Source organism: Ornithodoros turicata, chromosome 4 (assembly GCF_037126465.1).
Source record: "Ornithodoros turicata isolate Travis chromosome 4, ASM3712646v1, whole genome shotgun sequence".
Classification (NCBI taxonomy): domain Eukaryota; kingdom Metazoa; phylum Arthropoda; class Arachnida; order Ixodida; family Argasidae; genus Ornithodoros; species Ornithodoros turicata.
In genome coordinates, this window is record NC_088204.1 from 58,850,010 (window position 1) to 58,875,548 (window position 25,539).

At 46.8% G+C, this 25,539-nt stretch overlaps 2 long non-coding RNA genes across 3 annotated transcripts in view; both read left to right on the forward strand.

Moving 5' to 3' along the window:
• Positions 1-24,179, forward strand: part of LOC135393235 (uncharacterized) — a 69,939-nt gene extending 45,760 nt beyond the window's left edge. For both annotated transcript variants that reach the window (XR_010422542.1, XR_010422543.1), the window contains exon 5: positions 24,133-24,179. This is a non-coding gene — a long non-coding RNA (uncharacterized LOC135393235). The remainder of the gene's footprint in view (positions 1-24,132) is intronic.
• On the forward strand, positions 11,582-12,057 carry LOC135393234 (uncharacterized). The gene is made up of 3 exons (XR_010422541.1): positions 11,582-11,678; positions 11,831-11,922; positions 12,030-12,057. It is a non-coding gene; the product is annotated as an uncharacterized LOC135393234 (long non-coding RNA).
• Positions 24,180-25,539: the final 1,360 nt, after the last annotated feature.

Genomic DNA, 25,539 nt, shown 5'->3' on the forward strand with positions numbered 1-25,539 from the left:
GTGCTGCGTCATCATGTGGCAGCAAAGCCTCTGTTGCAGAAAGAGCTGCGCTTTTGTCTCCACTGCTTTCTGGACACTCTGCTGCAACTTGTGAGGATGTAAAGGAGAGTGCACCAGCGGGTGGGAGTAGTAATGTAACAACCCAAGTGTTGCACAGAAAATCCACGGCAAGTATTGCACTTTTTACTTTAAATTATTTTAAAATTACTTTAAATTTTTTTAAAAAATTTAATTTTTTAAAATTTTTAAATTGCGGAAAACCTGACTCAGTGCAATACTTGTCGTGGATTTTCAATGTAAAACTCGGGTTGTAGGAAATAAAAAACTAGATAGAAAGGAAGAAGACAGTGGGAAATGATTTATTTGAAAATCAACGACGCCATCTTGAAAAAATCACGCCGGTGCGGGCGACTGGAGCACGACGGTTGCAGAGGCAGGTGGCACGCTAGTTCCAAGGCATCACACCAGATGGCGCCAGCATCGTAGCTCTATACGAGAAACACAGAGAACAAGAAAGTACTAGCGACACGTAAAAATGGCAACACTGCTCGACAAGTCTAAACATGCCAGAGCGCGGGGAAAAGGCCTAACCGCTACTGCTAAACAGCACGGAGAAAACACTACACATTGGGGGAAAAGGCTTAAGGCAATCGACTAGGCCTAACCACAGCGTCACAACACTTCGCGGCTAACACAAGGCGGGAACCACACGATGGTAAACGTGCGTCAACAGGCTTGGACACCGCTAAACAAGTCTAAACATGCGAGAAAAGGCTTAACACGAGTACGGTAAAACAACGCGCAAACATCGGTAAATCACTCACCTTTTTCCCCGCTGTGACGGAGCGTCCGCTGTCGTCGACAGCCAGGGATCAAGTGACGACGGAGCAAACGACCGCACGTCTTCTCCCAACGAGAGCCAGAGGTGGACTGACGTAAGCGCCACTCTACGGGTGCTACGCATGCGCGCGCTCGTAGCGCCCTCTGCGCGCTCCTACCGCCACCTGCGAGGAGGAGGAGGAGGGGGAGTGTCGTTGGGAGGAACCCGAGAGGTCTGCCTGCCTGATTAGGCGGCATGTTTCTCGGGAAGGGAAAGGTGGTGGAGAGGAGGAGAGGAAAGGGTGAAGTGGAAGACCGAGCGGAATCCGCTCGGGGGGAGGATAGCTGCGTCCATGGGCTGACTTCAGGGGAACTGTGCCGGCATACGCCTATTACACATCTGAGGGAAACCCAGGAAAAACCCCAGACGGCACAGCCTGCCCGCGGATTCGAACCGCGGACCTCCCAGTCTCCAAGCGCACGCGTTACCGCTGCGCCACCGGAGCTGGTGCCACCTGCGAGAGGCTAAGAGAGAAGAGCATTCCTGCGCCCCCTGCTGGCCGTTCTCATTGGTCCAGACATCATCCTATTGTCTCAGGGCTACACTGTTTTTTTCCACTAATGCTCCTCTAGACAAGGTCAATCTGCAGTGAAGCCACGGTATGACGTCATCATGCACCTGCGTGGCTCAAGGACGCGTGCGCTCTTGACAGGGGACCTATTATTTATTGAATCACTATCCCAAGATTATTTCCTTTATTCTTCTATAACGATTGCATAGGAAACTATTGCAGAAGAGCACCATGCATGAAAGCTGATCGAAGGAATTCCAAAGTCTTACTAAATGATACTTGCAAAAGAACAAAATATCCTAACGTGTAACTCCATCAACGGCTAATAAGAGGACTAGGCACTCAACAAATCAACGCGCGCAGAACTCAGGGCAGCACTATCGTCAAGACGACAATGTTCCTTGTCAAAAAAGACAAAATACAAAGCGTTAACAAAGGAAAGCATGCATATCGGGGCATGTCAGGACACGTCAGCTCAACTAGCCGGCAAGTCACATCTTCGCCTGGACGCCATTAATTAGCAATTAGAGCTAATTGGGACCCCCCACATTAATCAGGACCCACCAGGGAGTCATTACACTAATTGGGGACCATCTAAGACACGTCCAGACCACTGTGTGAGTTGCCGGCTAGTTGAGCTAATAAAAAATAAAAAAATAGGTAGAAAATAAAATAAAAAGATAGAAATAGAGCGGAGAGAAACAATTTATTCGAAAATCAACGATGCCTCGGCGAAGAAACGGCTCCGGGGTGACCAGCGCTTGCTGACGTCGGGTAGTTGCAGAGATCGACGACAGGTGGCCACTTAGTTGCAAGGCATCACACCAGATGGCGCCACCATCATAGCTCTAGAGGAGAGAGACAGAGAACAAGATACTAGCGGCAGGTAAAAATGATAGCACTGCTAAACAAGTCTAGGCATGCGAGAGAAAAGGTCTAACCGCTACTGCTAAACAGAAAACAGTACACATCGGGGGGAAAAAGGCTTACAGGGACGATCGCTTAGGCCTAACCACAACACTACGCAGCTAACACAAGGCGGGAACCACACATCGCTAAGCATGCGTCAACAGGCTTGCTGACCGCAAAACAAGTCTAAACATGCGAGGAAAAAGGCTTACGGGGGGGGGGGGGGCGATCGCTTAGGCCTAGCCTCAACACTACGCAGCTAACACAAGGCGGGAACCACACATCGCTAAACATGCGAGAAAAGGCTTAACACGAGCGCGGTCACCGCTAAACACGGCAAACATACGAGAAAAGGAGCGCGCTTGGGCATAACCTCAACACTACGCAGCTAACACAAGGCGGGAACCACACATCGCTAAACATGCGTCAACAGGCTTGGACACCGCAAAACAAGTCTAAACATGCGAGAAAAGGCTTAACACGAGCGCGGTCACCGCTAAACACGGCAAACATACGAGAAAAGGAGCGCGTCAAATCACTCACTTTTTCCCCTGCGGCAACTTCCAGGCAGAGACAGAGTGAGCGCGGAGAACACACGTCTGCTCTCTACGAGAGCCAGCCAGAAACTGAGCGAGCGCGGGGAGCGCACGTCCGTCTTCCGCGACGGCCCGAGAGAAACTGAGTGAGGCGACGCGCAGCGGCAGCTATGGATGCGCGCGCGCCCTCTGCTCCACCCGTCCGCGCATGCGCGCGCGCGCTGCTAGCTCCCTCTGCGCCGCCCGCGGGTGTTTTCGGTTTCGGCTCTCTGCTGCGCGCGCGCGCGCTCCTAGCGACGACGAGTGGCTTCTGAGTTTCACTTTCGTTTCTTTGCGCGCGCGTTTATCTCTATAAAGGCAGCGCGCACCGCGCTCGCGTCATCACTACGTGAAGATGTTCAGCTACCACTCTTTACAAAATTGTTCCCGCACCCACGCTTCTTGGGAAGAAGTGGAGAAGGAATGTTTCAACAGCGAAAGTCCCCGCAACGAGCTCGTCATCACTGCTTTTCGCTACGTGATAGACATGGTAGGCTTTGGCAATATAGGAGAGATCTCGCCGGGGCCGCTGCAGGAGATGGTGCGTCGGATCTACGCCCGTTACAAGAACGTCTGCATAACGGTTCCAGACGGACCCCTGGGACTAATGAGCGAATTTGTGAGCTTGTCCAACGCAGAATTCAATTACATCGCTGCAGACATCATGGACCTTCTCGCTCGTGCCATCGCTCATATTAAGCACGCCCTGCGGAAGCAGCGACATTTGCAAGCAGTCTACATCGCCAACCTTGTCATTGATTTATTGAAATACTGCTTGGTTATTGACATGCAACGCATTAAACAGTCCGAATAACTTTGACGAGACTCTGCGTGTTCTTTCACTGAAACATGTTTATTGAATACAAACAAAAGTGTTGGTCAATAGATGCCTGCTCTTTGTTCCACGGTCACTCGATTCACAAAGGCGCTCACGGTCTTCCTTGCCCAATGCTGTACAAGGAGGGGTCCTACTGCTATACAGGAAGGCAGGCAGTTGGGCCTAACGGGGAGGTTGCTGGACGGCGTTTCCTGTGCTGCATGATGTGCGACGACAGCGGCTACCGCTTCCTGAAAAACAATGTCATACATAGAATACACTCTCACAGCAGAGACGGTCAACTTACATTTTGCTCCACGAAATGCCTCGCGTCGAGGATGAATGCCCCTCTCACAGCAGAACCACTCGACTTACATTTTGCTCCACGAAACGACTCTCGTCATGGATGAATGCCCCTCGTGGGCTTTCGATCAACCGTCGTAGAACCAGACCGTGTCCTCCCCCTCTAGACAACCAAACGAAAAATGAAAGAAGGTTTTAATTTAACCCCAATTTGAAATAATTCTCCCTTTAAGAACTCCTTAATTTTGCATAATCAACATGGTCTCTAATGAAATTCGTGTTATGCACGAATTCTCCCCCCCCCGTTTTGGAATAATCTAACGAAAAATGAAAGAAGGAGTTCAATTTTGAATAAGGCCAGATTAAAATCTACCCCCCAAATCTTCCCCATTACGCCTAATCAGAATTCATGTTTCCCATAAATTCTCTTACCCATTCCCAATTTTGACTGGGGCGGGGGACGCCCCGCAATTCCCCATTAAGCCTAATCAGAATTCATGTTCGCCATGAACTCTCGTCCCTCCCCAATTTTGAATAATGCGGGCGATGCTCCCCCTAATTTTGAACTTAGCGGAGCCTAATCGGACCTCATGTTAGGCATGAAGTCCCTCCCCCCAATTTGAAATAATTCTCCCGTGTGCACCTAGCAAATAGAGAAAAGGAGGCATTAATCAAACATCTATCTAAACACATACAAATGCACTTACCTCCTGCGCAAGCAGACCGAACGTTGTGGTGACATCGTCGACATCATCATCTTTAACTGCGGCCTATCCCACGCTCGCTTTTATACGCAGGATCTGTGGTTTCCTATTCTTCTATTGTATTGGGGCAGTGAGAGAGAGAGAGAGAGAGTCGCGTGATGCGAAAGACGATATGCGTTTATTGGCTGACGTGTTTACATGGGTGCTTCATGGTCTTCCATAAGAACCCAGGGATCCAATCTAGTAATAAAGGACCAGAATAAGGATTCTACGAACAAAAACCACAATCGAAAAACACTCACGGTATTTGACTCGCCATCCAGCGTTCAGCGAGTTCTCTCCAACCCGCTGCACTCGCTCTGTTCCACGGGTGCACCAGGGAGTAGAGGAGGTGCTCCGCTTCCCCGAAGCTTAAAGGAGCAGTACCTTCTAGCAGTAAAGTATGCTCCTCTAAGCTTCGGGGCACTCTGAAAAAGAGCTCTCCCTCTAGTCCCCGCTGCACAGCGATTTCTCGCCACTCCCTGGTGTAGCACGCCATGAGCACTTCTGTGGTGGCCGTCTCAATGTCTTCTTCGCCTACGATGGCGAACGCTTGCAAAAACGTCTCCATATCCAAGCGGGGCACATCTCCCCCCGCACCGGGGATCAGCTGGAAAAATAGCTGCACAATGTGTGTCACAGTGAAACCTACAGAGGAACGTTAGGTATTAGAAAATAACTATTTCTAAACAAGAAGAGATAGAGAAAAACTTACCAAACGGCGGACGAATGTGGACCAGAAGGTCCAAAATTGTCTGGAACGTATGCAGCATTGTCTCGGCGCTCTTGATTCGAGAATAGTGGACAAGGGGGGGTACAGGGGATGACCATCTTATAGTACAGGGTACTCACGCTCGCACTAACCCCATTCACGTCATATCCATCGATTACGTAAATCGGCCACTTTGCTTCTGTGACAAGATGCCGCCCTTTGTTCCTCCAATATCGTGCGAGGAGGAGGAGGGGAGACACAGGGGGTTCGAGACCAGACACGTCCAAGGACTACAAAGACGGAGAGAGAGAGAGACGACCCGCTGTCACATCCTGTGTAACCGTCCCAGAGTGGGATTCGAACCCAGCATCCTTCTACACTGGGCGCGACACACTAACCACCAGTCTAATTCGTACTGCGTGACGTTTTTCGTATTGCGGGGTTCGTGTCTACACACGTCACAACATGTTCAAACACGTTCAAACATGTTCAAACACGTTCAATGACGTCATAGAGAGAGAGGAAGTAGTGTGTCCAGGGACGACTTCGACGGTTCGCCGCCTGTGTCTAAACACGTCCAAACATGTTCAGACACGTTCAATGACGTCATAGAGAGGGTGAGAGGAACCAGTGTGTCCAGGGGCGACTTCGCCGCCTGTGTCTAAACATGTTCAAACACGTGTTAACATGTTCAAACACGTTCAATGACGTCATAGAGAGGGAGAGGCAAAGCTTTACTATAAATGTCGAAGCGAATGGTCGATCGTCATTCCATCATGATCAGCTTGGTAGATCCTCGTAAGTAATATCCATGACGTCATCATCGCCGAAATGTTTGAAGAGTTTCGTTTCCAGTGTACAACACTTTTGCTGCGCGTGAAGTCGGTTTTTTCCCGCCTCACATATTTCGGGAGATTGGCAGCGCCCGCTTCTTCTGCACCAATTGCGGTGGATTGTGGTCCAAAGGTACGCTTCCTCGTTATTTTTTTAATACGTTCTATAATCGTTCACATTTTTTCAGAGCAAAAGCATTGGACGGACCGATTGATTCGCCCGTTTCTCGGCTGTCGGACGGTACCGTTCGACGTACGTTGCGAAGGACTTCGACTATTGAAGGAAGATGAAGAAGATGAACCATCAGTGTCACTCTGTGACTGAAGAAGATTGTATGTGTGTGTTTGAGTTAAAAAAAACACGCGTTTCTCACACTCCTTTCGTTGCAGATTACGAATGGCTACTGACGGGAGATCTGCCCCTGGTCCTAACCTTCAAGCCTCCTCCAAAGACCTTCTTTTTGCGAATCGGCGATCAACTGACTACCTGTCGTTGCGGTGGACTCTGGTCGAGAAACCCCAGCCATTGGTTAGACTCGAGCCTTCGTCCGTATTTGGGCTGCCTTCCCGGCTACGAAACCAAAGCTGGAGCCTAATTCATGTGTAACGAGAAATAAAAAAAAGGTTGTCTACTCTCATTCCGTCTCAGTCATCATGACTGAGACGGAATGAGAGTAGACAACCTTTTTTTTATTTAGAAGACATTGAGACGGCCACCACAGAAGTGCTCATGGCGTGCTACACCAGGGAGTGGCGAGAAATCGCTGTGCAGCGGGGACTAGAGGGAGAGCTCTTTTTCAGAGTGCCCCAAAGCTTAGAGGAGCATACTTTACCGCTAGAAGGTACTGCTCCTTTAAGCTTCGGGGAAGCGGAGCACCTCCTCTACTCCCTGGTGCACCAGTGGAACAGAGCGAGTGCAGCGGGTTGGAGAGAACTCGCTGAACGCTGGATGGCGAGTCAAATACCGTGAGTGTTTTTCGATTGTGGTTTTTGTTCGTAGAATCCTTATTCTGGTCCTTTATTACTAGATTGGATCCCTGGGTTCTTATGGAAGACCATGAAGCACCCATGTAAACACGTCAGCCAATAAACGCATATCGTCTTTCGCATCACGCGACTCTCTCTCTCTCTCTCTCACTGCCCCAATACAATAGAAGAATAGGAACCCACAGATCCTGCGTATAAAAGCGAGCGTGGGATAGGCCGCAGTTAAAGATGATGATGTCGACGATGTCACCACAACGTTCGGTCTGCTTGCGCAGGAGGTAAGTGCATTTGTATGTGTTTAGATAGATGTTTGATTAATGCCTCCTTTTCTCTATTTGCTAGATGCACACGGGAGAATTATTTCAAATTGGGGGGAGGGACTTCATGCCTAACATGAGGTCCGATTAGGCTCCGCTAAGTTCAAAATTAGGGGGAGCATCGCCCGCATTATTCAAAATTGGGGAGGGACGAGAGTTCATGGCGAACATGAATTCTGATTAGGCTTAATGGGGAATTGCGGGGCGTCCCCCGCCCCAGTCAAAATTGGGAATGGGTAAGAGAATTTATGGGAAACATGAATTCTGATTAGGCGTAATGGGGAAGATTTGGGGGGTAGATTTTAATCTGGCCTTATTCAAAATTGAACTCCTTCTTTCATTTTTCGTTAGATTATTCCAAAACGGGGGGAGAATTCGTGCATAACACGAATTTCATTAGAGACCATGTTGATTATGCAAAATTAAGGAGTTCTTAAAGGGAGAATTATTTCAAATTGGGGTTAAATTAAAACCTTCTTTCATTTTTCGTTTGGTTGTCATCGTCGACATCCTATGCGATATTGCAATGGCGTCGAATAAGACATGGCGCGGTGTCCAAAGTACAGACGCCATCAGCGCAATGAGAGTGGGAGGAGACGGTCTGGTTCTACGACGGTTGATCGAAAGCCCACGAGGGGCATTCATCCACGACGAGAGTCGTTTCGTGGAGCAAAATGTAAGTCGAGTGGTTCTGCTGTGAGAGGGGCATTCATCCTCGACGCGAGGCATTTCGTGGAGCAAAATGTAAGTTGACCGTCTCTGCTGTGAGAGTGTATTCTATGTATGACATTGTTTTTCAGGAAGCGGTAGCCGCTGTCGTCGCACATCATGCAGCACAGGAAACGCCGTCCAGCAACCTCCCCGTTAGGCCCAACTGCCTGCCTTCCTGTATAGCAGTAGGACCCCTCCTTGTACAGCATTGGGCAAGGAAGACCGTGAGCGCCTTTGTGAATCGAGTGACCGTGGAACAAAGAGCAGGCATCTATTGACCAACACTTTTGTTTGTATTCAATAAACATGTTTCAGTGAAAGAACACGCAGAGTCTCGTCAAAGTTAGTCGGACTGTTTAATGCGTTGCATGTCAATAGCCAAGCAGTATTTCAATAAATCAATGACAAGGTTGGCGATGTAGACTGCTTGCAAATGTCGCTGCTTCCGCAGGGCGTGCTTAATATGAGCGATGGCACGAGCGAGAAGGTCCACGATGTCTGCAGCGATGTAATTGAATTCTGCATTGGACAAGCTCACAAATTCGCTCATTAGTCCCAGGGGTCCGTCTGGAACCGTTATGCAGACGTTCTTGTAACGGGCGTAGATCCGACGCACCATCTCCTGCAGCGGCCCCGGCGAGATCTCTCCTATATTGCCAAAGCCTACCATGTCTATCACGTAGCGAAAAGCAGTGATGACGAGCTCGTTGCGGGGACTTTCGCTGTTGAAACATTCCTTCTCCACTTCTTCCCAAGAAGCGTGGGTGCGGGAACAATTTTGTAAAGAGTGGTAGCTGAACATCTTCACGTAGTGATGACGCGAGCGCGGTGCGCGCTGCCTTTATAGAGATGAACGTGCGCGCAAAGAAACGAAAGTGAAACTCAGAAGCGACCCGTCGCCGCTAGGAGCGCGCGCGCGCGCAGCAGAGAGCCGAAACCGAAAACACCCGCGGGCCGCGCAGAGGGAGCTAGCAGCGCGCGCGCGCATGCGCGGACGGGTGGAGCAGAGGGCGCGCGCGCATCCATAGCTGCCGCTGCGCGTCGCCTCACTCAGTTTCTCTCGGGCCGTCGCGGAAGACGGACGTGCGCTCCCCGCGCTCGCTCAGTTTCTGGCTGGCTCTCGTAGAGAGCAGACGTGTGTTCTCCGCGCTCGCTCTGTCTCTGCCTGGAAGTTGCCGCAGGGGAAAAGGTGAGTGATTTGATGCGCTCCTTTTCTCGTATGTTTGCCGTGTTTAGCGGTGACCGCGCTCGTGTTAAGCCTTTTCTCGCATGTTTAGACTTGTTTTGCGGTGTCCAAGCCTGTTGAAGCATGTTTAGCGATGTGTGGTTCCCGCCTTGTGTTAGCTGCGTAGTGTTGAGGTTATGCCCAAGCGCGCTCCTTTTCTCGTATGTTTGCCGTGTTTAGCGGTGACCGCGCTCGTGTTAAGCCTTTTCTCGCATGTTTAGCGATGTGTGGTTCCCGCCTTGTGTTAGCTGCGTAGTGTTGAGGCTAGGCCTAAGCGATCGCCCCCCGTAAGCCTTTTTCCTCGCATGTTTAGACTTGTTTTGCGGTGAGCAAGCCTGTTGACGCATGTTTAGCGATGTGTGGTTCCCGCCTTGTGTTAGCTGCGTAGTGTTGTGGTTAGGCCTAAGCGATCGTCCCTGTAAGCCTTTTTCCCCCCGATGTGTACTGTTTTCTGTTTAGCAGTAGCGGTTAGACCTTTTCTCTCGCATGCCTAGACTTGTTTAGCAGTGCTATCATTTTTACCTGCCGCTAGTATCTTGTTCTCTGTCTCTCGCCTCTAGAGCTATGATGGTGGCGCCATCTGGTGTGATGCCTTGCAACTAAGTGGCCACCTGTCGTCGATCTCTGCAACTACCCGACGTCAACAAGCGCTGGTCACCCCGGAGCCGTTTCTTCGCCGCGGCATCGTTGATTTTCGAATAAATTGTTTCTGTCCACTCTATTTCTATCTTTTTATTTTATTTTCTACCTATTTTTTTATTTTTTATCAGCTCAACTAGCCGGCAACGCACACAGTGGTCTGGACGTGTCTTAGATGGTCCCCAATTAGTGTAATGACTCCCTGGTGGGTCCTGATTAATGTGGGGGGTCCCAATTAGCTCTAATTGCTAATTAATGGCGTCCAGACGAAGATGTGACTTGCCGGCTAGTTGAGCTGATACACTACTACTGGTGGGAAGGTTATAACTGTCTAAGTTCCCCTGCTTGGCATGAGGACGCCTGTTTGAGTGGCTGCATACACACATGTGAAAAACATACATGGTTAAAAAAGGATGAAACGAATGCATGTTGAGCTCATGTTTCTCACAAAGTTCTTTGAAACTTACACAGCAGTTAATTTGATGCAATGTCACTACTGCTTCTTTATAATAAGTGCAACAGTGTTTTGGCTTATAACTTCCTATCCTCATGACGGAATTCTCCACTTGACCAGTTAGGCAATATGACGGAAGCAACCAATGTATTCATTACGTGTTGTTGCACTGCATAACAAACACAAACATATTTGTGAAGCACAATACATTTTGAAGCATAATTACCAAGTGTTGCAGTGGGAACAGCTGTCTGTGTTTTCTTATTTGCCGTTTTTTCCGCTCTTCAAGTGTTGTTTCTGTGGCACCAAAGTGTACAAAAAACCGTATTGGCTGACAGTCTGATATGGAACCAAAGGCTGAAGAGGCAGCTCATCCAGGACGAGAACTTAAAAAAATAAGCAAACACATAGTATGTATATATATATATTGTCAGTATATGTATTGTATTATATATTGTAATCATGGATACATTATTGATTACTCTATTTTCATGAGACAACCCAGACAACACGAAACCTCACTGGGACGTCCGAAAAAGATCCCCACATCCCACGTCCCGCGTGGGCAATCCCTTAGACGTCCCAGGAACAGCCGCGGAGGGCAACCACCATGAAGTCCATCATGAGTACTTCGGCGGTCGTAATGGGGACTTCCCTCCCGCTCTCCCACTTTCCTTCTTCTACTCTCTCGCAAACACTCGCAAACTGCGAGGCCGAATTATGGCGTCCGTTAGCAACCAGATGGCGCTAATCATTTTTAATTTCTCACTAGCTTTGTAATGTTGCTCACAGCATCGTTTGAGTAACGCAAAGCTGCTAACGTAGGCAATAGAGAGTAACGTACCGCGGATAACTGCATGTCATGGTTTTGAAATTGGTAACAAGCAAACGGTCATACGGTACTGCGGCTGAGTGAAACTGAACGCTAAAAGTGGCGGGCGGGAGCAGGACTGTTGTCCGTTCGGTCCGTTCTTTGTCTTTATGGCTTCCATGATGGCGGCGTGCGTCCGTGCGTATTGCTGCAGTTTGATGTACAAGTGAGAGACATGGACGGCAGTATAGGTATGTTTGCTCTTTTTTAGATAACGATAGTTTGTCACGGGTTCTGTTTTTCATAATGCAGTGAAGTTTTGCAGCGTACGGACATAATTTTCTGGCAGTTCAGAGCGAACACGTTTGACAACGTAAAGAGCGTTTAGTGTGTTTTCCCACAGTTTCAGGGTTCGTTATGAAGATGTTTGACAAGTTGCTAAGTTGAGAAGTTGTTTGAGAAATCGCTACCAATGGCCGAGTCCAGAACAACACTGTAAGTTAGACTGACAGTGAGTTTTATTATCAAATACAAATAGTATGAAAACACTGGCTTGTAACAAACATGTATCGTGCACCGTAACACGTTGAATGTCATTACAGGGGATCAGTCAATGAAGGATTTGCCAAGTTACAGCAGCCATCACAAGCTTTTGGCCTGAACGCAGACATGGTAAGCTGTAGTACTCTTTCTCTAATTTTAGGTAAACCAGGGCCAGTGCATTCATTGCTTGGGAATCAGCTTGTACACATGGATAGCGTAAGCTAGCTTCCAGTACGACAAAAAGGGTGCTGTGCCAGGGGTAACTGACTGTCCTCTGTCCTATGCACTTTAAGATTGCTCTCAGCAGAAGATTACTCACTTCCATCTTCTCAGTTCAGAGGAGCAAGTCAGCGTCATTTGCAAGGTGCCCCGCTTTTTCATTTCTATCCCAAGCAGAGCACCCAGTGATGCAATTCTTAACATTTTCCTATCTATATAGGTAACCACAACAGTTCTTTCACAGCGGCCTGTCCTGCAGCATCCCAATGAACAACTACTGTACGACCCGTATGGGAATTTTTTTTCATGAGCAGATCAACAATGCCAAGGTAATTAAATTTGTGATAGGATTCCAAGTGTGTCCCTGCTTGCAGGGGCTCCATTTGGCATGCCACTGACCTGTATTACCACGTGAGGCTTGCGAACTGGGCATGTTTACCTCCTGTACTGTTTCAGAGCAATCAGTATAAGCTAAATAATGCAATCTATTTATTTTCTGTGTGTATATGTATACTATGGTGGACAGTATAAGTACAGCATGGGACAAAAGTTTACGGAACACGGCACCTGCGTATTTCTTCATCGGAGCGCTTCCCTGCTAGCTACCACGAAGCGGCCCAATAGGGAACAGGTGGCGAGCTATTCTATCCATCCCTTTTTGCTGCTAGGTTGTCGCTCCATTGGAGAAATGCAACACCCTGTTGTTCCGTGAACTTTTGTCCCAAGCCGTACATACAGGTTTTCGCCCCAAGCGGTATCTAAGTAGCTCTTTTTTTCTTTTTTTAAATTGTATTCTCAATAACAAAACATTTTGTATACCGCCCTGGAACGAAATGAAGTATATGATCTAAATATTTAATGACGTCTCGGTTTTGTTTGTTGTCAGGTTACATCACGAAGATCCGGGTGCCTCAAGCGTCGCTACCTTCTTGGGAGGGAAATGAAACAGACAACTATGTCGTGACTGTACCACGCATCGCGAACTCAGGAACGTCACAAATCAGGAGCAGCAGATGGAAGCAACAAAGAGGACATTTAAACTGTGTGTACTCAGATACATAGCTTTGTTTCGGTTACTTAGTTGAAAACTGCACCGCTCGCTTATGAGACAAGCATATGTTGCCTTGCGCGTTAGAAAAATCTATTAAAATTGCCATTGTAGTAAGCTGTGTATTTTTATAGGGACACGCTATATCAGACATCAGCTCTGGATTCATGGTGTAAAAATCTGATACTAACACGGCAAATTTTGAACTGTAATTTTGAAAATTTAATTTCTCAGCATGAGAAAATTATTAAATTGCTTGTAATTTGTGACAAAAGTTATAGATAAAACTTAATATTCCAAGCGAAAATGTGCTGTGGATGTGCAAGCTATCGTTCCTATCTTTTTTTAGTGTGGAAGCTGACAGGACTTGTGCGTACAAAAATTCTCTATGGATCTTTGTGGCAATCTCAGAAACGGCATTATATTAATTTGCTTGTATCTGTATGTCGATATATGCATAGTTTGCTACAAGTGCTCTTATTTGGGCATACCAGTGCCACACCTTACCTTTTTGGCTTCAACTTCTGAATTCAATTCGACTTGGCTTTTAATATAACCGGTGTCCCGTCTCTGTCTAGTGATTCACTGTGCCGGAACGAATCAGTCGCTGTGACAAGCCAAACTGTTCTCTTTACGCAGATGTGATGTCATGCTTACGGTGTTGCACATGTCATTTTCGTCTGTGCAATGTTCCAAGTAAATGTGATTTGTAGGATTTTGGATTGCTATAGGAACTGTGCAGTGTGATATTTTGTTCCTTTGAAGGTCAAATATATTGGAAACTAATAAACTGGCAGTTTTTCCCTGTATAAAAGCGAATGTGGTTTCCTTATAGCGTACACACTAACAGTGTGGAGTTCGCAAATACGCGCACCGGATACCGATGACCGCCGAGCCTAGAGAACAATCAGCAGATGAGGCTAGCACCTCTGCAGAGCAAATATGCTATGCTGTGAAGCCTCCTACCAGCGTGGGCTTGAGGTACCGGAGAAGTCCCTCAGAAATCTTTTCGAGATCTCGAGGGACGTCTATGGGACCGTCACTGTTACTTACTTTGGAGTTTCATTCAGATCTCCCAGTGACGTCTATGGAACCAACTGCGGTCATCTCTGGGATGTCTGCAACATCCGCATGGAGGCATACCTGGGACGTCCCTGGGACGCATCTGTGTTGTCTGGGAAGCTGCATAGCTGTAGGCTCAGCTACACTTTAGTGCTGGACAAAAGTTTATAGAACACAGGTGTGGCACATTTTTTCATCGGACTGAGTGCAAAACGTGACTTGCTAGATGGGTGGTGGATTATTTGCATCCACCTTTCAAAACATGTGTACCCTATATTGGATGCTAGCGTGTCACCCTCAGGCAAAACTTTGCCACCACCATGTCTGTTTCTACAGTTCTTTTTTGGTTCATAATTTACAGTCTTATTGTTTGAGCTGTGTGATAGGTGAACTGGAAAGCATACCATCCTCTGATGATGTGGCTGTCATGTGCTGCAGAACTAAACTCCCACTTGCATCACTTGTAGAGGCTGATACTCCTGCATAAGCTGCCGGTTTCACAACATGAACATTCAGTGTAAATCAGAATTCACATTTCATTAACCGTACAACACGGACTTTCCTAATGGAAGTTTCTTGTACCCACCTGAAGCAGATTCCATCAAGCTGCTTCTCTCCACCTGTGACAGAAATTGAGCACCTGATGTGAGACATGATGCATAAAACTGTAATGCCTAATTGTTATTCTGTTGGAAAGCTGCCTCCTTTGCTCTCACTAGCTCACAAAAATGACGTTGGTAGTTCACAAAAATGCTGGGTTGCATGAGCAAAGAAAGACACAGGAGAAACAGTTAATTTGAATAATGCAAGTTATAGAGGGATGTCGCCAAAAAAATACGTAGGGTGCTGGTGGGGGCTAGGAGTGTCTGGTACATCACTGCCGGTAGCGGTGTTTCATTGTGTACTTTTTCTGGCGCGCATTTGCAGAAACAAATGGCTGAAATCGGCGGATAGAGCGTGAAAAAAGGTACTTCCGTACGTATTTTTTGTTATATACTCCGAACAGCACAATCGACATCTGGTAGGATGTACTCTCCCCTTTATTGTACGTGATTACACTCCGAGTGTAGTGTGTTTACATTGAGTCAGCTAGATCTCGATCGCCTACCTGGAGCCACTTCGTGACCTATTATATCAGTACACCACACTTTTGTAGGGCTTCATTCGAAATGAATTGAAAACAAATGCTTACCTGCTCATCCGGCATGTCGGTGGTTTCCATTTGCTCATCGAACAATGTGGGCACAGCATCGGGCTTTAGTCTCTTTCGTTTGGCTGACAGTCCCATACGGAATTGCAATAAGTCCGACTCCACGTACGCCTCGTCGGCAAAATGCGAGGAACAAACGTGCCGAACGTGCAGTTCCTCTGCCACGACAGGAAGACTGTCGGCGATTGCTGCTTCCCACTTTCGTTTAGTGTCCCTGTCCTTGGCCCCATAAAATGTCAATTCTGGGTTCGCACCAGACGATTTTTTACAGCCAGGAACATTACAACGCGTTCCCGAACTCGAAGACATGTTGCAATTTCACCACTGAGCGAAACTCACAGCACTTTCGAGGAAATTGGTTGTTTCATACACAGAGACATGCACGGCGCCATATGTACAAAGCAGACGATATCTCCGAGAGGAAATGGGGGAAGCCGCGCCGGCGGTGCGCCGACCTGGCATTGGTCCTGTTGAAGCCTTCGTCACAATGACGTCATCCGATGTTTCGCTGATCGAAAAAACTCGTTTATTTATCACAGGAACATTTTCCAGCCAAGATAACTGCTGAAATGAATTGTCGAATGATGCCAAGCATTCTCGTAACCATTCCCTACCCATGTCTCCGGATGCGATAGTCCCTTTAAGACCCGCAAATAAAACATTAAATTGTTTCTTCCTCTCAGTTCCCACGGTTCCATCAAAACGATTTGCTTAGTGATCTCGCACAGCATAGATTCGAAAGGGTTCGATGTACCTTCGAAAAATTTCTAGTCAGATCCGACTAGGGCCACATTTGGTCGCAGACTCATTTGCGTATAGCGAAATTTGGAGATGGATATGTCGTATAAGTACGTGCACGATTCAGGCTTAAAATAATAGCTGACCCCAATTTTACTGTCTCACAACTACAAAAAAACTTGTAATGAAAATTGTATTTTATGCACTGGGGTAGTCAGCCCCCCCCCCCCCCCCCCCCCCCCCCCCCCCCCGAAATATACCTCTGGTAGTGCATTTCACTGGCTACGCGCCGCTGATTTTAGGTAACTTAGCATCCAGTAGTTGCTGTAAAAAATACGCTCTGTAAATTGAATCTGTAAAAATCTGTAAAAAATACGCCTTGTATTTTGATGTAGTCTATGCAGATGTACTGTGACGGACAAGCTGACTGGGCGTCCTCGTCAACCGGCTTTCCTTTTTGGTCTCGTTCCCATTGTCACCTATTTCGTGTAAGATCTACTCGGGCAGTCTCTCTTCAAGAATCATTCAAACCATTGACCATTGAACCAGTAGCGTGTATTAAAAGGGAGTCTGGTCATTAGGAGGAGCCTAAAAAAAGAGCCTCGCCCTGTCAATCAAAGTTGGGCGCATTTCATGGGCGTATATATCTATAAAATCAGCTTCAACTTTCGCTCCGCCATAGTTTGTTACACATCGTTAGTTAGTTACACGAAAATGATGTGTTTCGTCGCTAATGTTAGGCCTAGTGAAGACCACAACCAAAGAAAATAGCAGGAAAGACGCCACTCATGCGTAAGATTTTGTAGTATATTATTGAATTTTATTTATACCTACAACTTTGCCGATTTTCGATTCCATCTGCTTATGTTACGTGATCAAAAGTCTTACCGACAGCCGTCTGTGCACGAAGAAGCGACCTTTTCGTTCTCCTGGCCAATCAGTTCTGCCAACAACCATTTCTGCGACATTTCTGCAGTTCTGAGTATTCTTGACATGCCTCTCACTATGCAGATGGCGTTGATAAAAGTGGCCGTAAATTCGATCGTTTTGGTATGCACCCAGAGCTTTCTGTTTCAATCCAAATCAATCCTGTTTCCAGAGCATGGTTTGCACCCAGTAAATAAGGGGGAGGTATAGCTACTGGATGGCCTGTAATAGGAAAACGTATTTCGACATGTGATAGAGTAGACGCCTCAAAAAGCGGGTGAAGCTTCAGGTGTATGCGGGTTCCATTAAAGGGACTATGAAACGATTTTTTTCTTCGTTTCGTTCGAAAGAAGACATTTTTCTGAGTCTAGAACCGAAATTTTACCTTCGTCGCGCGAGTGGATTTCTCGGGAGCGAATTTAAACGGAGCGGCGAAGGGAGGACAGCTGGCGCCGCGCCGTGGCGAGCTGCCGAGCGGAGACACAACGGGCAACTTGACGCGACCACGGCCGGCTCAGCAACACGTCATCGTGACGTGTTGCCGAGCCGAGGAATCCCGCCAGGAGCATGCGCCGTAGGATCTCGCGTATGCGTTCATCGGGAGTAGAAATCTCCATGACAGCAGCTTTCGCGCGATCGTCGCATCCTGTGGTTTTCGTCGACATGCCGAGACGATGTTGGATAGTTGGTTGCGCCAATTTACGTCAATATTTGCCTGGTATCCAATGTTTCATGCTTATCAGTGACGAGACGGACAGCTTTTGACGCCACAAAACAATCGGACCGCCGGAGTGGAAAGACGATGCGGTGCCATCGACTAACTGCTCGTGTTTGTAGCGGACATTTGCATGATCGAATTTACGAAGCGTACGCTGAACCTCTTCAACGTACTGGATAACGAGCCTAGTGTCGTCTGAACCAAGGTGTAGCACCATCACAATACCTGACCACACCTGGGAAAGAACATCCACCTAAACGGCGCAAAGGTGTGAGTATTTTTCGTTATTGGAGCTGACAAAGGTCTCTCAGTCCGTGTGGTTCAAATACTGTCATAGATTTCAGGATTGTGTGAATGGGTTAATTCTCATCTGCGTGACTCTGTACCTTGCCGCCGCTTACGGCACAGAGAGAGTAAAAAAAGAAAAAGAGAAAGAAAGTAGAAGTTACCGAATCTAGTCCCTAAACTCAGGTGGTGCACTGTTGATAAAAGTACGCTTCGTTTAGCATGATCTTAGAAACCATATTTCAACAGAACATTTATGTAATATGTTGAACATACGTATCCGTTCTTTTCTCTTCACTGACCTGTTTTCATGTTCACAGGTGACTTCCTCAGCGGAGCCTGAAACCACTTAAATGAGACAGCATGATCATTGTAACCCACTATTCAGAGCAGACAAATGCTGTGCACCCTCTTTCCAGATTCCTCTTTAATGCAGTGTCTTGTCTACCATTCGGGCTCTGTATATTGTTCACAAGTTTTCTTTTAACCTTTTTTGTTATTTGATCTACAGTTTGCTTTATCATGTGCACAAATGTGATATTGAGGGGGACATTTTCTTGTTTACACTTCTTATCTTATAATCATTGCTCAGTTAGATTACATCATTTGCATTCACCGGAACTGCGGTTGTGTACTGTGTTATCTTCTTTTCTCAAATCAGGGCGGCCCATGTGCATGGCAGCTGAAGTCTTTCACCAGGGTAACATGCCAAGACAACTCCAGCAAGTGCTCTGCAGGTCACCTCTAAATTAAAGGAACCTACCTTTGATACATTATGTCCTCAGGAGATTTTGTTCCTGCTACAACTCTGCGCTTTGTTTCACGTTACCAAAAAATAACCCTACCAACCATCATCATACCAGTGGTGTACTGCTGTGTTCAACGAGCTCAACTTGCTCTGGGCATCCTGCAAGACCGTGCAGCTACTTCAGCCCTTATTTGCTGGTAACACTGGTGTCAATACAGATGTTAGATGAGCTGTGTGACAGTGTAAAATAGAACATATCCTGTGTTCTATTAAAAATAAAAATTATGCATGTATAGCATATAATATGTATGTGTAGATGTTAGGTCTTAGTTATTGTACTATTTAAGCTATATGTCGACATTTCAGCTGTTTGACCCTGATGTCCTCGTCCTTGATGCACATACGAGTGTCGTGAGATTGTGCCCCCGAGTCTTAGGGTTATGGATGTATTACACAGTATTGGAAATCTGGTTGAACAATAAATTTGTTAAACGACAAACACTTATCAGAAATCAATACGATGTCAGAATACTCTTACAGAATACTCTACAGCTGAGTTTTTGTAGCCACGGTGGTTGGCAACGCTAAATGTTCAGATTTACGACGTGTTCAACACTGAATACAGAATACGTGACGTGCTCATAAATAAATTCTTGCATGAAACATAATCTGCCACCTGTAAACAATAAATGCGGAGTAAATCAAAATCGCCTAAAGGCGCGAAGCTCCTTTGAATAATAACAGTAATGATGTAAATGTAATGAGTTGAAACAAAGTAAAACAAAACATTAGACCATTAGGTCACCCAGTCTTTTACGATAATTCGTGCAAACAAATCGAGCAACAACGGGGGCATCTTCCAAATATCACAGCCTCACTTCACAACGCACTTCCTTTGTTGTCAGATTGCTAAGATGTAAACATAACTGCAACTGACGTAAATATAACTGCAACGCGAAGCAACCACCAGACACTTTCCAGTGGTGACGGCGATACACCCAATATATGTTGCGGTGAATCGCTAGAGGCCCACGTAAGGGCCGGGTCCCATAGCTTTATGCGAGCAGCAGCAGCAAAGCAGCAGCGGTGCAGCAGCAGCAACACGGCAACATGGCAGCAGAGCAGCTTTCTGCTGCCGCTGCTCTGCTGCTGGAGGCGTCCCATAGCTTCGTTTTGAATTAGCGGCAGCAGCGGCTTAGGAAACACGAAACGTGTTGGCAACTGTGGCGTTGTTTACATTCCGCACGTTCGGAAGGCGTACGCAGCGGCTAAGCCTTTTAGTACACACACCTAGGAACGCAATCCTAGGTGAAAGGCGTTTGTGTGAGAGATATATTGTGGATTTGGAGCTCATAAATGGACTTTGAAATGAGTGTGGTGGTGGTCTGAGCCGTCGTATTACCTGATTGACTCTTCGTTGATGTGTAGTCAGTTTCGTGACATTCAACGTAGGTTCGTCCTACTGCTGTGCAGAACAGTCCTTGCTGTGTTGTGTGGAGATTCTTCTACGGGATTTTGTTGTATAAATATTGCCTCGTTGCTATAGTATTCGATATTTTGATTTACAGTGACTGTCAAATGCGTACGTTGCTCTTAGTGAAATAAAATTGTCTAACGAAAACAAATGCCCCTTCTGCTAGTATTCACTTTCTGCCTGTTTTCACAAGGGATGGGTTCATTATCTATCGTACCTTTTTTTTGTTGTCTGAACGTTGTCTATCTCCATCTAACCCTTTTCGAGGGTCAGTTTCATTTACAACCACCTAGCAAGGTCTCGGAATACCGACCACAAGAAATGTGGTCGGTATGGTTTTCAGACGGCAATTTGCTTGTACGTTATCAGGTCACGGGTTTTGAAGTACTTTCCAGAAAACAAGCGAACATGTAGCTAAACTGGTACACAGCATACGTATCACGTAGGTTCGGTCGAACACTTTATTGAACTTTATGAACTGAATTATGTACTGAAAGCGCACCTCACGCACCCGATGATTGAACACTCGCTCCAAACTACTGGCAATCACAAGCGTATCCAGGTCTTCGGAAACAAATCACAGAACAACCAGACACAAACCTTCTGCCGTCACTCACCGCCCTGCTAACCCTAAACACCGTCGAACGAAAACAATACCAACCAGCCTCCTGATTGACTTTCGAGACCGGCTGCTCAGGCTGCAGAGCAACAGGGCAGCACAGCAACCAAAAATTCGGATACGAGAGCAGCAGGGAATTTCTGCAGCTCGGCAGCGCTGCTGCTCTCGCCCAGTGCTATGGGACCGCTCGTGTCGCTGCAGCTCTGCTGCTCCGCTGCTGTTGCTCTGCTGCTGCTGCTCAAATCGAGGCTATGGGACCCCGCCTTAACTCGTCAGCAAAACTCTCAAAGCCACGGAGGTGCGTGAGTTCCTTGTTGTGAACGGCCGCAGATCAGACGACGAATACATTCGATGAAAAAAGTACAGCTCACATGTCATACTTGCCAGCTCAACTGTAGCAAACGATTCACATGCAAAAAGCTGTTCATTATAGCGTGTTATCCGAACGCCTCCAACCAAGAAAACGTAATGCTTCAACTTCAACCCTCAGACGCGATCAGAGACCTTGTGACCTTGTATGTGCGGCTGGGCGGCGGCAGCCACAGCGCGAGCTCGCAGCATTACTTGCCATTGTGCAACACCGGTGACGTAACGGGGAACCGAAGTGCGGTCCGTACAGTTACACCATCGACGGGAGAATGTGCGCGGGAGAGGAGGAACGCGGAAGAGACATTTCCAGCGCGCGCTCCTAGCAGAGTGGAGCGATTTAGTCCGGAAAAATTTGCGGCATATTAGTTTCTCTGCGGGAAGAACAGTTTCCATCGAAAAAAAGTATGGGGGTTCGGGAAATTTCATAGTCCCTTTAATGTCCAGACTCCATTTCAATACAAGGCACTGTTGTGTGCGTAGCACAACTAAGCGTATGACATGTCCGCTTCTCAACGAGCATTTGGATCCAATGCCCTTTTAGAAGTTGACATGCTACACGCTTGATGGCGCTTCACGCGTGCAATGCAGTGCCAAGAGGGTCTGACTGTTAGGAGGAGTCTAACAAAGATGCTCGACCTCAATCGAACTTGAGTGTTTTTCATCGGCTGCTGTTTTCTATGGTATCCGCCATGACACCAGAATTTTCCCGAAAATGGAGGCGTGGCTCGCAAATTGCTTGGGCTTTGATTTTTTTACCGCAAACTACTTTACTTTTGTTCTTTAAGTATATACAATCATGGAACTATTTTGGAAATCGCTTTCAAATTACGGTCCGCTACCTATACTTACGTGAAAATATGTTTCGTTCACTTCGTTAGGCCTCACTAAAGACAAGGATCACAAGATAAACGCTGCGTATGCCTATAAATTTGCATTGTACGACGATCTTTTATTCACACACACACACACCTTCCTTCCTCACATATGTTTTATAATATAATATTAATAATAATATAATGTTTTTATAATTAAAATATAATACAAGTAGTATGTTCCAAGTTCGAACCAGCGGTTCAACCGGCAAAACGGTTCTGCTGTCCAATCAGCCCTGCTTGCAAGCGGTTCTGCGTCTTCACGACATGCCCCTCTCCATCGAGATGATGTCTATAAAGGTGACCCCAAAACCATTGCGTTGGTAGGTTGCTACCGAGTAAACCAGGAAATATCACAGGTACGTCCCACAAAGGTCGCACACGTCGCATATGTCCGCGACGTCTATACGACGTTACCTGTACGTCCACAATGCGACTTCGAAAAGTGTGCTACGTTCTATATTCCTTGGACATCTGGTAGATGTAAAAAGAAAGGACAAAGCGTTCGTTACTTTTCCGAGACATCTAGGACACGTGACCTATAGTGGCATGACGTAAGCAAACGGGGAAAATTTTTGGGTTTACTACTTTATTTACCAAGTACTCACATTATAGACGGTAGCTTGAGTTAAAAATATGATACTTTCCAGGATGGGCGTCAGGAACGTTCGCAGGTATACGCTGACATCGTTTGCAGACTCGCAAGTTAACTGCAAAGACGTCACCGTTGCCAACGTGATATGCCACGCTACACTTGATGAACGTACTCCAACAATTTGTATTTCAGTATATGCTCGCTCTCCTATCTCTTGAAATCCGCGTCCGGGGTGGGAGGCCAAAAAGGGAGCCTGCGTCTCATATGGTGAAAGGCGAAAGCCCATTTGTTAACGCGCGGTCTGCATTGGTCTTGGATTATGGCTGAAAGGTTGCTGGGCACCCCTCCCCAAGTGGGGTGTGCTTCCCAAAGTAGATGCCCTTTTGGTTAATTAGTGTGTGTAGCATTCAATTGCTATAGCAATCAATCACTATCAATTTCATTTGAACACAAAAATAGCATAAATTTTAAAATATCCCCGGAGCATCCAAATATCCAAAATAGATGTCTATGCGACGGTTCTGGGATGTGAGAACAGTAGGAATCTGGATGTCGCGTGGATGTACTTTCTACGTAAACGTCTCTCTGTGAAGCTCCCATGGATACCCTAACATCCAATTTGTGACATCGCCAGGAGGTACCTGGGATGTATATGGTTCGCTGGGTAGGGATATTCATTTCAATCCTATCACGTCCAGTTTCTTGAAAATAGAAGCATCCAGTGAATAGGCGTGTAATATAGCTTGGTCTACCTGGGGTTGATAACGAACTGTATTAAGGTTCGTGATTGGCCAGACAGCCCAAAAAGTCGGTGGGGCTTCAGGTATAGGAAGGTCCCCCTAATGGCCAGACTCCGCTTTTTATACGTAGCCATTAGTTTGAATGGTCATTGAAGACGGCCTGCGTGTTACAGGGATTAATAACGAGCTGTTTTTCTGTTCGTGATTGGCCAGAGCGCTCAAAAAGTGGGCGGAGCTTCAGGTATTGGCAGATCCTCTCAATGACCATATTCCCATTTTGTTCAGGGCCATTGATTCAATGATTGTTAAAGGAAGCCCGCTTGTGACACAGGCATAATATATAAATCGCCGAGATCATAATGGAAGCATGTTAATGACTGACATCTTTGTAGCACTGGTTTCTTTTATTTGATTATCAAGATTTTCTTGTCTTACAGTACAGCGCAGCTTTTGCAGCGCTAATGCTATCAAACGTATACTCGTGTTTTGTGCTTGTCCATCGAAATAAAATCACAGCAAAATGTTTTTTTTCTTCCAGGTTACCACGGAAGTTGACCAATAAAATCTTCCTGAACTGACGTGAGACATATCGTGTTTTCTTCTTTTTTTTCACAGTGCCTAGGAAAGTATCTGAAACTGGAGAAGCAACTGAATTGCATTGGTCGATATATTTGGAAATCCGACATCCAGAAAGCTCCTCTGGAAGCCTGAGATACACCCACATATTCTGGACCGTACGGATAAAAAATTTAGGCGTTAGAAAAGTTATTTGGACTTATTTTCAAGAGACGTAAATGAGAACCGACGCAATGCTCTGAGGTTTCAATATTTTTATGCCATTCCGTGATTGAAAGCGAATCATGTGACCGAAACATGAAAGGCAGACTCAGTCAAAAATAATCACGTCACTAACCAGGGTACACTTTTCGCACGTGCGGTATCACAGCTGGTAGAGGTATCATCATCATCATACCTGGCGGTATCATGGCAATACTGGCTTGCACTACGATACGGAGGAAATAAAGATATCACTGCGACTGGTGTGCCGACAGTAGGGAAGACATGCGTCTTAAACACCTACAGGAAAGCAAAGGGAAAAGAGCTATTTAGGATTGACTTGGGTTTGTAGCTGCTCTGAGCGGCAATCACATCGCCATCGTCTTGCATTCAGCCACATGCACGATGCCCACGTGTCTTGAGTCAATGGACCATTTCTGGGTACGTGTACGCGCATGCACAGCGACTTCTGGCTGTGGCCGCCATGTTTGTTCACATGAAAGTATGTTACAAGATGTGCTACGACTCATCGAAGCTTTTTCTCGCAACGCTTTGTAAAGTTGCATAATGTATTGCGCCGTCGTCGTGTTGTTTATTCAAGGCATAAGTAGCAGTGTGCAATTCTTCTGCTTCCCACCGGAAAAGCATCACCGAAAGCAGCGGGAGCTTTCGATTCGCGCGGTTGGGCGCACGAAGAAAGATGGTTCTGTGTGGATGCCAACGCGTGTCATTCTCTCCATCCCCAACCTCTTTCTGTTTGCTGGTGTTAGCACATGCCCTTTGAAGCGTCTCACAATACCTGTAATGTCCCAAAGAACCAGTAACCGCCCCCGGACAGCCGACAAGGGTCCGAGCATCCGCAGCCTAAAGTGAACATCCATTGAACGCATCCTGGACGCGTTAGTTGGGATGCTCCAATGAGTATACAGCAGCAGACGTCCCACATATATCACCCTGTGGACACCGTGCGCACCCCATCCGCGCTGTGTCCACAAAGAACCGTTTGAGCACTCCTTTTCAGTGTTGCCAAATCGCATTCGCAGGAAGTCGCTAGTGGCGCCCCGAAAAGTCGCTTAAAGTCGCTAAAAAAGTCGCTGCCGCTATTGTGCCCTTTTCGTTCGTTGCATGTTCTGAAACAATATGGTGACAGCCCTATCAAGATGATTCA